Here is a 7,933-nt window from a genome sequence, read left to right on the forward strand (position 1 = left end):
TCCCTTTGGCCTCCAATAACCATGAAGCCATTGTGATAGAAGTCATCACCTGTAATTTCAAGGTGAAGAAGGTATACATAGACAACGGAAGTGCCATAGATGTGCTGTATTACAAGACCTTTAAGGAGCTACAGCTGGAGGATAGACAGCTCGTACCGGTTCGAACCCCGTTGATCGGTTTTGCAGGTCCTCCCGTAAGGCCGGAAGGGATGATTACTCTCATGGTTACGGTGGGGGTGTCCCCGAAGTGCCGGACGGTCCCGGTAAGTTTCGCGGTGGTTAAGGAGCCGTCGTCCTACAACATGATTCTAGGACGGCCCACGCTGAATTCCCTCCGAGCTATTTGCTCCACCTTGCACCTCAGTATGAAGTTTCCTACTTCTGCTGGGGTGGCTGAGGTGTTGGGGGATCCGGAGGTGGCGAGTGCTTGTTATATTGCTACCCTCAAGGGCAAAGAGAAATTGGTAGGTCAGACAATTTGTTTAGAGTCCTGGGAACCCCTGGAGAAAGGGGAAAGATTGGAGACAGACGAGGGGTTAGCCGAGCTGCCCGTCCAGCCCGACCGACCCGAGCGCACAGTGAAGGTCGGCACCGGCCTGGGCGAGCAGGTCAGAAGTTCTTTGGAATCTCTCCTGGAGGAATACGCTGAGATTTTTGCTTGGAGTGCTGATGACATGCCAGGAATCCCCACCGAGCTGGCAGTCCATAAGCTACATGTGAACCCTGACGTCCAACCTGTGAAGCAGAAGAAGAGGAACTTCGCTCTTGAACGAAAGGAGGTTGTCAAGAGCGAGGTGGGTAAGTTGCTGGAGGCTAAGATCGTTAAGGAAGTCTACTACCCGACCTGGCTGGCCAACCCGGTGCTGGTCAAGAAGGAGGAGAAAGCTTGGAGGATGTGTGTGGATTTCACTGACTTAAATAAGGCTTGCCCGAAGGACTGTTACCCACTTCCACGGATTGACCAGCTCGTGGACTCAACAGCTGGCTATGAGATCTTATGTTTTTTGGACGCCTTCAAGGGGTACCATCAGATAGCCCTGGACGAAGGGGATCAGGAGAAGACCTTGTTTATCACCGAGGACGGAACATATTGTTACGTTACCATGCCATTCGGGCTAAAGAATGCGGGCGCAACCTATCAGAGGTTGGTAAACAAGCTGTTCAGAAATCAGATCGGCCGAAACCTGGAGGTTTATGTGGACGATATGTTAGTGAAAAGTCGAACCCAGGAGCAGTTCATCTCCGACCTGAGGGAAATTTTCGAGGTCCTTCGGAACTCACGAATGCGGCTAAACCCCAAGAAGTGTACTTTTGGGGTCAGGTCGGGAATGTTCCTGGGCTACATGATTTCTAAAGAAGGGGTGAGAGCTAACCCGGACAAGATCAAGGCTATCATGGACATGGCTCCACCCCGGAATATTAAGGATGTGCAACGTCTAACAGGGAGGATGGCAGCCTTGAACAGGTTCTTGTCCAAATCGGCAGTTCGGGGGTCGCCTTTTTTCAAGGCCCTGAAAGGATATCGGCGGTTCGAGTGGAGTCTGGAGTGCCAGAAGGCGTTCGATGAGCTGAAAGCCCACCTCGCTCGGTTGCCAGCTCTGACATCTCCCGAGCTGGGGGAGATCCTGTTCATCTACTTGGCTGCGGATGAGGGGGCTATTAGCGCGGTGCTGGTGCGAGAGGAGGACAAGGTGCAGAAACCCGTATATTATGTTAGCCGCGCCCTACAGGGGGCCGAGGCAAGGTACTCGGCGATAGAACAATATGTTCTAGCGTTGGTACATGCAGCTCGGAAGCTCAGGACGTACTTCCAAGCTCATCCCGTGGTGGTCATAACGGACCAGCCCCTAAAGCAGATCCTTTCCAGGCCCGAGTCCTCGGGTCGAATTGTGAAATGGGCTGTGGAGTTGTCGGAGTATGATCTGGGATATCAGCCCAGGACGGCCATCAAGGCCCAAGCATTAACAGACTTCATAGCGGATGGCGTTCCTTTGAATTTCCCGAAGCAGAGGTCGATCAGGCTAGAGACATACAGGCCAGAAAGGACGGAGAAGTTGGTAATAATGCGCAGGCCGGACAAGCAGCTAAACCCTTGCAGACCCCAAAGACTACCAAGGCCACCCAGACCCGAGAAGCAGTAGAGGCCTTACAGGCCGGAGACGCTGCCGAGGTCATCCAGGTCGTACAGGTAGCGGAGGACGGACCGTCCGAAGAAGCAACTGAGGCCCAGCAGGCCAAAGAAGCTGCCAAGGACAGGCAGGCCGGAGAAGCAGTTGAGGCTGAGCAGACCCAAGGAACTGCCAAGGTCGGAGAGACCGAGGAGGCAGCCAAGGTCGGGTGGGCCGTAGACGCTGTCGAGGCCATGTGTCCTGAAAAAGCAGTCAAGACAGAACTGGCCAGGGATACTGCCCAGGCTGGGAATGATACAGAGGCTGCGGAACGAGCAGATCCCGCCTGGACATTGTATGTGGATGGCGCATCAAGCAAGGAAGGATGTGGGGCGGGGCTCCTCCTAATTAGCCCTACTGGGGAAGAGCTGCCCTATGCGCTAAGGTTCGATTTTAGAGCCTCTAACAACGAGTCCGAGTACGAGGCTCTGGTTGCGGGGATGGAGATGGTCCGGAAGTTAGGGGCCAGATCAATAAAAGTTTACAGTGATTCACAGCTGATAGTGAACCAAGTAGGGGGGAGTTACGAGGTCAAAGAAGGGTCACTAAGAAAGTACGTGGCCAAAACGTGTGAACTGAAGGGTCAGTTCGAGCAGTTCGCGCTCGAGCAGATTCCGCGGAGCCAGAACAAGAGAGCCGACTCCCTGTCTAAACTAGCCTCCACCTCAGCTGGCTTCTCAGGTCGGGAAATACTGGTGGAGGTCATCAGAAATCGGGCCTATGAACAGGTAAGCGCTGCAGTCATTCAGGTAGTGAGCTCTTGGATGGATCCTATCATTCAGTATCTGGTTCGTGGGGAGCTTCCGCCGAGCAGGACAGAGGCCCGCAAAATCCTCATCAAGTCACAGAAGTACGCACTCACACATGGAGTTTTGTACAGGAAATCTTACTTGCAGCCTTGGTTGAGGTGCGTAACGCCTGAGGAAGGTAGCTATGTCTTACGAGAGCTGCATGAAGGCATCTGCGACAACCATGTCGGCCCGAGAGTATTGGCCAAGAAGGGAATGTTGGCTGGGTACTATTGGCCCACCATCTTTAGGGATTCAGCCGAGCTGGTAGCCGGGTGTAGGTCTTGCCAGCTACATGCCCCAATCCATCACACTCCCACTCAGGAAATGATTCCTCTCAGCAGCCCGTGGCCATTCTTCCAGTAGGGGATTGACCTATTGGGGCCGTTTCCCCGAGCTCTAGGTGGCTGTGAGCACTTGGTGATAGCCATTGATTACTTCACCAAGTGGATAGAGGCCGAGCCCCTCAACACGATAAGCAGCAGGTCGATCCAGAAATTCCTTTGGAAAAGCATAGTCTGCCGATTCGGCATACCGAGGGCTCTCGTCTCGGACAACCGCAGACAGTTCGCTGATCAATCTCTCCGGGAATGGTGCACCGAGCTCGGCATCCAGCAGTACTTCACCTCAGTGGGGCATCCCCAAGCCAATGGGCAGGTCGAGAATGTTAACAGAACCATCCTGCACGGCCTGAGGACAAGATTAGAGTCTGCCCGAACTAATTGGCTGGAGGAGCTACCCACCATACTATGGGCCTACCGGACAACACCTCGGACGGCCACCCAAGAGACCCCCTTCGTCCTAACATATGGGGCCGAAGCAGTAATTCCAGCAGAGGTCGGAGTACCCTCAGGTAGGGTGCAACATTTTGTGGCTCAAGATAATGAGGAGGAGATGCGGCTTAACTTGGACCTGATCGAACACCGAAGGGAAGAAGCGGCTATACGAATGGCTAAGTATAAGGGCCAGGTCGCACGCTACTACAATGCTAGGGTAAGGCACCTCTCATTCAAACCAGGAGACCTGGTATTACGCAAGAACTCCGTGAGCCGAGCTGTGGGCACGGGTAAGTTGGACCCAAACTGGGAAGGTCCCTACGTGGTAAGGGAAGCTGACCGGGCAAGTTATTGTAAGCTAGCTCGCCTGGATGGAAGCGAAATCCCGCGCACCTGGCACAACTTAAATTTAAGGCTTTTTTCTTTAGTATCCTGCTCAAGCTGAAAATGGTCAGCTGGACAGGTCTGTTTTTCACTTATTAGTTCGGCACTTGGGATTATAATGTATTCAAATGCTTTTAAATAATAGAGAATCTTTACAAGTGTGGGATAAGAAAAAAGGCCATCTATTCCATTTCAAAAAGACATACATAAGGTGGGCCATACAAAAGCAAGCTGGCCAGCTCGGTTCCTACTCTAGCCTAATCAGCCTATCCAAAATGCTATCTTTCTAGTTCTCCCCTTGTTGCTCTTGCTCGTACTCGGGAGAGGTCGCGGGTGGAGTTGGGTCGGCGACCAAGGCAGCCAGGTCGCGCCCATGGGAGTAGCCCGCGACAAGCCTGTCAATTTGATGGACGGCTTGGGGGTTGTAGTCAGGCCGTCTGCCGAGGTCAAAACCCGGCAAGTTCAGGATTGGACATCTGCCATGGCTTTGGTATAGCCGAACTGCAGGACGGGGCCATTCAGGATAGCCAGGTCGTTCATAAAGGCGTCAGACTTCTTAAACTCTTGGACGCCCAGCTGGCGCCCTTCCGTCTTCGCTGTCTCTATTAGCTCGGCCGATTTCTTCTGCTCGGCCTCCAGCTGTGCGGTCAGTTCCGCGATCTTCTTCTTCTCCAGTTCGGAGGAGGCCTGAGAGTCGGCGAGCTGCTTCTTCGTGGCTTCTAGCTCTGCCTCTGCTGCTTCGAGCTGACTGGCCAGCCTACTCTTGGCAGCATCAGCTTGGGAGAGATTTTCCCCCATGTTCTCGTACCGTTGAGCCAGCTCGACACCTGCGACGTTGAGCTGCAAGACCAAACCAGTGAGGGCCTACATATTAAAGAAACTTTACTAAGAGATTGAATGGTGGAGGAATTACCTGAGCTGCACTCAGGTAGTAGTGCTCTAACAGCTCAGAATTAGAGGCGAGCTGTATGAAATGATGATCGCGAGGGAGCACCGAACCCTTGACGAGTTCTCGAGCAGCCTCTGGAAACTGAGCTCGGTCGTTCATTGACAGCCCCAACTTCGGGCAAAAATGGAGGGGGTGGGGGTGTGTGCTCAGCTCGGTGGGAGGCTTGAGGGGAATTATATTCCTCGCTCGCCACATAGAAGGGGGCGACTCTGATGTGGCCTGCAGCTCGGCCGAGTTGACCCCATAGTGCTCTGCGGAAGCATCAGCAGGAGATGTTTGTGGTGTTGGGGCAGCGGAGGAAGCCGCCTCGGTCCTGGCTTTCTTGGCGGTCGTCTTTCTCCTCTTCTTTTTGGGTTCCTCCAGTGGGGCAGACTGGGCTGCAGTCTGAGGAATAGGCTCTGGTGGGGGAGGAGCCACGTCGCCAGGAGCAGAGGAGGGCACCGTAGTAGGTGTGCGCGAGTTGCCTGTCCCTCCTATGCTCAATAGCTGAGAGAACCTCTTCACTGAGAACAAAGAAAGAAGTCAGTTCGTGCGGCAAGGAAAAAGAAAAAGAAAAAAGAGGAAGAAAAAGAAGATCAAAGGGATTACAAGCTGTTAGCTCCTTGGGGGTGAGGGGTCGGAGGTCAGGTGCAGGGTCGTTCACCTCTGCTCGAATCAGCCCCGCCGACCGGAGCTGGGCATTGCTAAACTCCTTCACCGATAATCGGGCGTCCGAGCTGACCAGGCGATCTAGCTCGGCCGCGGGAAGAGGTGAAGGAATGGGGTCGAATACTTGGGTCTCCTCCCTCCAGGTCAAGGGAGGAAAGCCCGTGTTCTTCACATAGAAGAACTGAGCTTTCCAGCCCTTAATGGAAGAAGGGGTGTGCGTGAACAGCTCGCGGGTTGGGAGCTCTCCCCCGCTCCTGCGAGCAAAATAAAACCAGCCATGAACTGGTCCGCTCACCTTCATTTGGAAAAACGACCTGAAAAGGTCCAAGGAATAGGGAATTTCGAGGACTCGGCACATAATAAAGAAGCCGATGATCGATCTAATGGCGTTTGGAACGAGCTGGGTTATTCGAATCCCCCAAAAGGTCAGAATTTGGTAAAGGAATTGGGGAATGGAAAGACGGAGACCAGCTATGAGTTGATCCCTGTAGATGGCCACAAACTCAGAAGGAGGTCGGCAAGCATACTCCCCTGGTCGGGCAGCCCTAGCCTCGAACTGGGGGGGGATGTCATACCTCCCCACCAGCTCGTCAACATTCCCCTGATGTAGCAGAGGGGGGATAATCTCGACTTCCCCGAAGTCGATATCCGGCCCCCTGGAGGGTACCGCCCTAGTCCGAGCGGGAGCTACCTCTAGGGGAATCCCTAGGTCAGCAACTCCAGCGTCAGGCCGGACAGGCTGGTCGGATTGGTCCATATCTAAAGCAGGAGAGTGTATGGGGGAAGGAAGGTATTCAGACGAGCTGGAAGAAGAAGAACTAGTGGAAGAGGAGATTATCTTTATGGGTGCAGGTCGGGCTACTCTACGCCTAGGTGCCGAGCTAGTGATGTCTGAGTGTGTGGACGAAGAAGACATAAAAGGAAAAAGAAGGCTTACTAGTGGATAAGGAGCTGATATGTGCTTAGAGGGAGGCGCTACTCTTGGAGGAACTCTCTAGGCAAGGAGCGAGCTGATAAAATTTGGAAAGGAAGAGAATGAGAAGGGAAGCGTGAAAGTGACGTTTGGTAGGGCCTATTTATAGGCCTCCAGGGCGGGAAGCCGAAAAGTCCCGAGTTGGGAATTTGAATTCATTGCTGAAGGACGGTTATCTTGGAAAAACGCTTGAGCTGACAACCGTCATCATGGGAAGACGTGACCCTTGAAGTGACAGTTATGACAGCATACGTGGCGGTTACCCGAACAAGGTGCGCGGTCGTGGGATCGTGGGCCCCACCCCAGGTTGACTTGACGCTTCGAAATTTGGTCCAGACTCACGCGACCTCTCGGTGACTCTAGACTCAAGGGGGGCTAGTGTTGTGGGGCAAATCCACGTGTGGCACGTGTCAGCTCGGCAGACTGCACGCATCAGGCCGGCAATAGAGACCCCAAATCTGGGACGGGCCAGCTCAGCATGAGGGAGCCAGCTCGGCCGTGTCAGTGGCCTCCTGTGGTGGGCCTAGTGGGCCGCCGCCTCCGAGCATTTAGGGGCCGCCGCATAAAACCCTAGGAAGACTCCGAACCCTAGGGGGACTTTGACTCCCATAAGAAAACTATAAACTCACCCGGTCCTATATATACTACGCTACCAAGACTACGCAAGGTACGCATACATAAGTATTCTTTACTACGACTCTATTCTGAGGCTAAACTGACTTGACCGTCGGAGCTATTCCGGGGACATCAGTCCCGCCTCCGTCTTCTCTTTTCAGGACCCCTAGCTCGATTCGCCCTCTCAGGTCGGCAGCACCCGAACAGCCAGGCTTACCACAGCTCAGCTCGGATCTGGTTTTTGGCAGTCGCATCACTGCCAAAGCATCCAAACAATCCCTTGAACCCCACGCAAAGATCAGGATATCATCTGCGAAAGCCAAAAACGGTACACTAGTGCCAGCAGAAACATAGAACCTCCGGACATCCCTTAGGTAGAGGTTATGAATACCACGGCCCATAAATTCCGCCACGACCAAGAATAGGTCTGGTGACAAGGGGTCACCCTGCCGAACCCCCCTAGTAGACTTGAAGAATCCAGATGGAGTCCCATTAATTAGTACAGAAAACCATGAGTTGGAAAATGTCCGGAACAGCAGATCAATACTCCATTCTTGGAACCCGAGCTGACGTAGCATGAAGATAAGGAAATCCCACTCTACCCAATCATAAGCCTTTTTCATGTCCAACTT

The sequence above is a fragment of the Coffea eugenioides genome, chromosome 7 (genome assembly GCF_003713205.1).
Source record: "Coffea eugenioides isolate CCC68of chromosome 7, Ceug_1.0, whole genome shotgun sequence".
Classification (NCBI taxonomy): domain Eukaryota; kingdom Viridiplantae; phylum Streptophyta; class Magnoliopsida; order Gentianales; family Rubiaceae; genus Coffea; species Coffea eugenioides.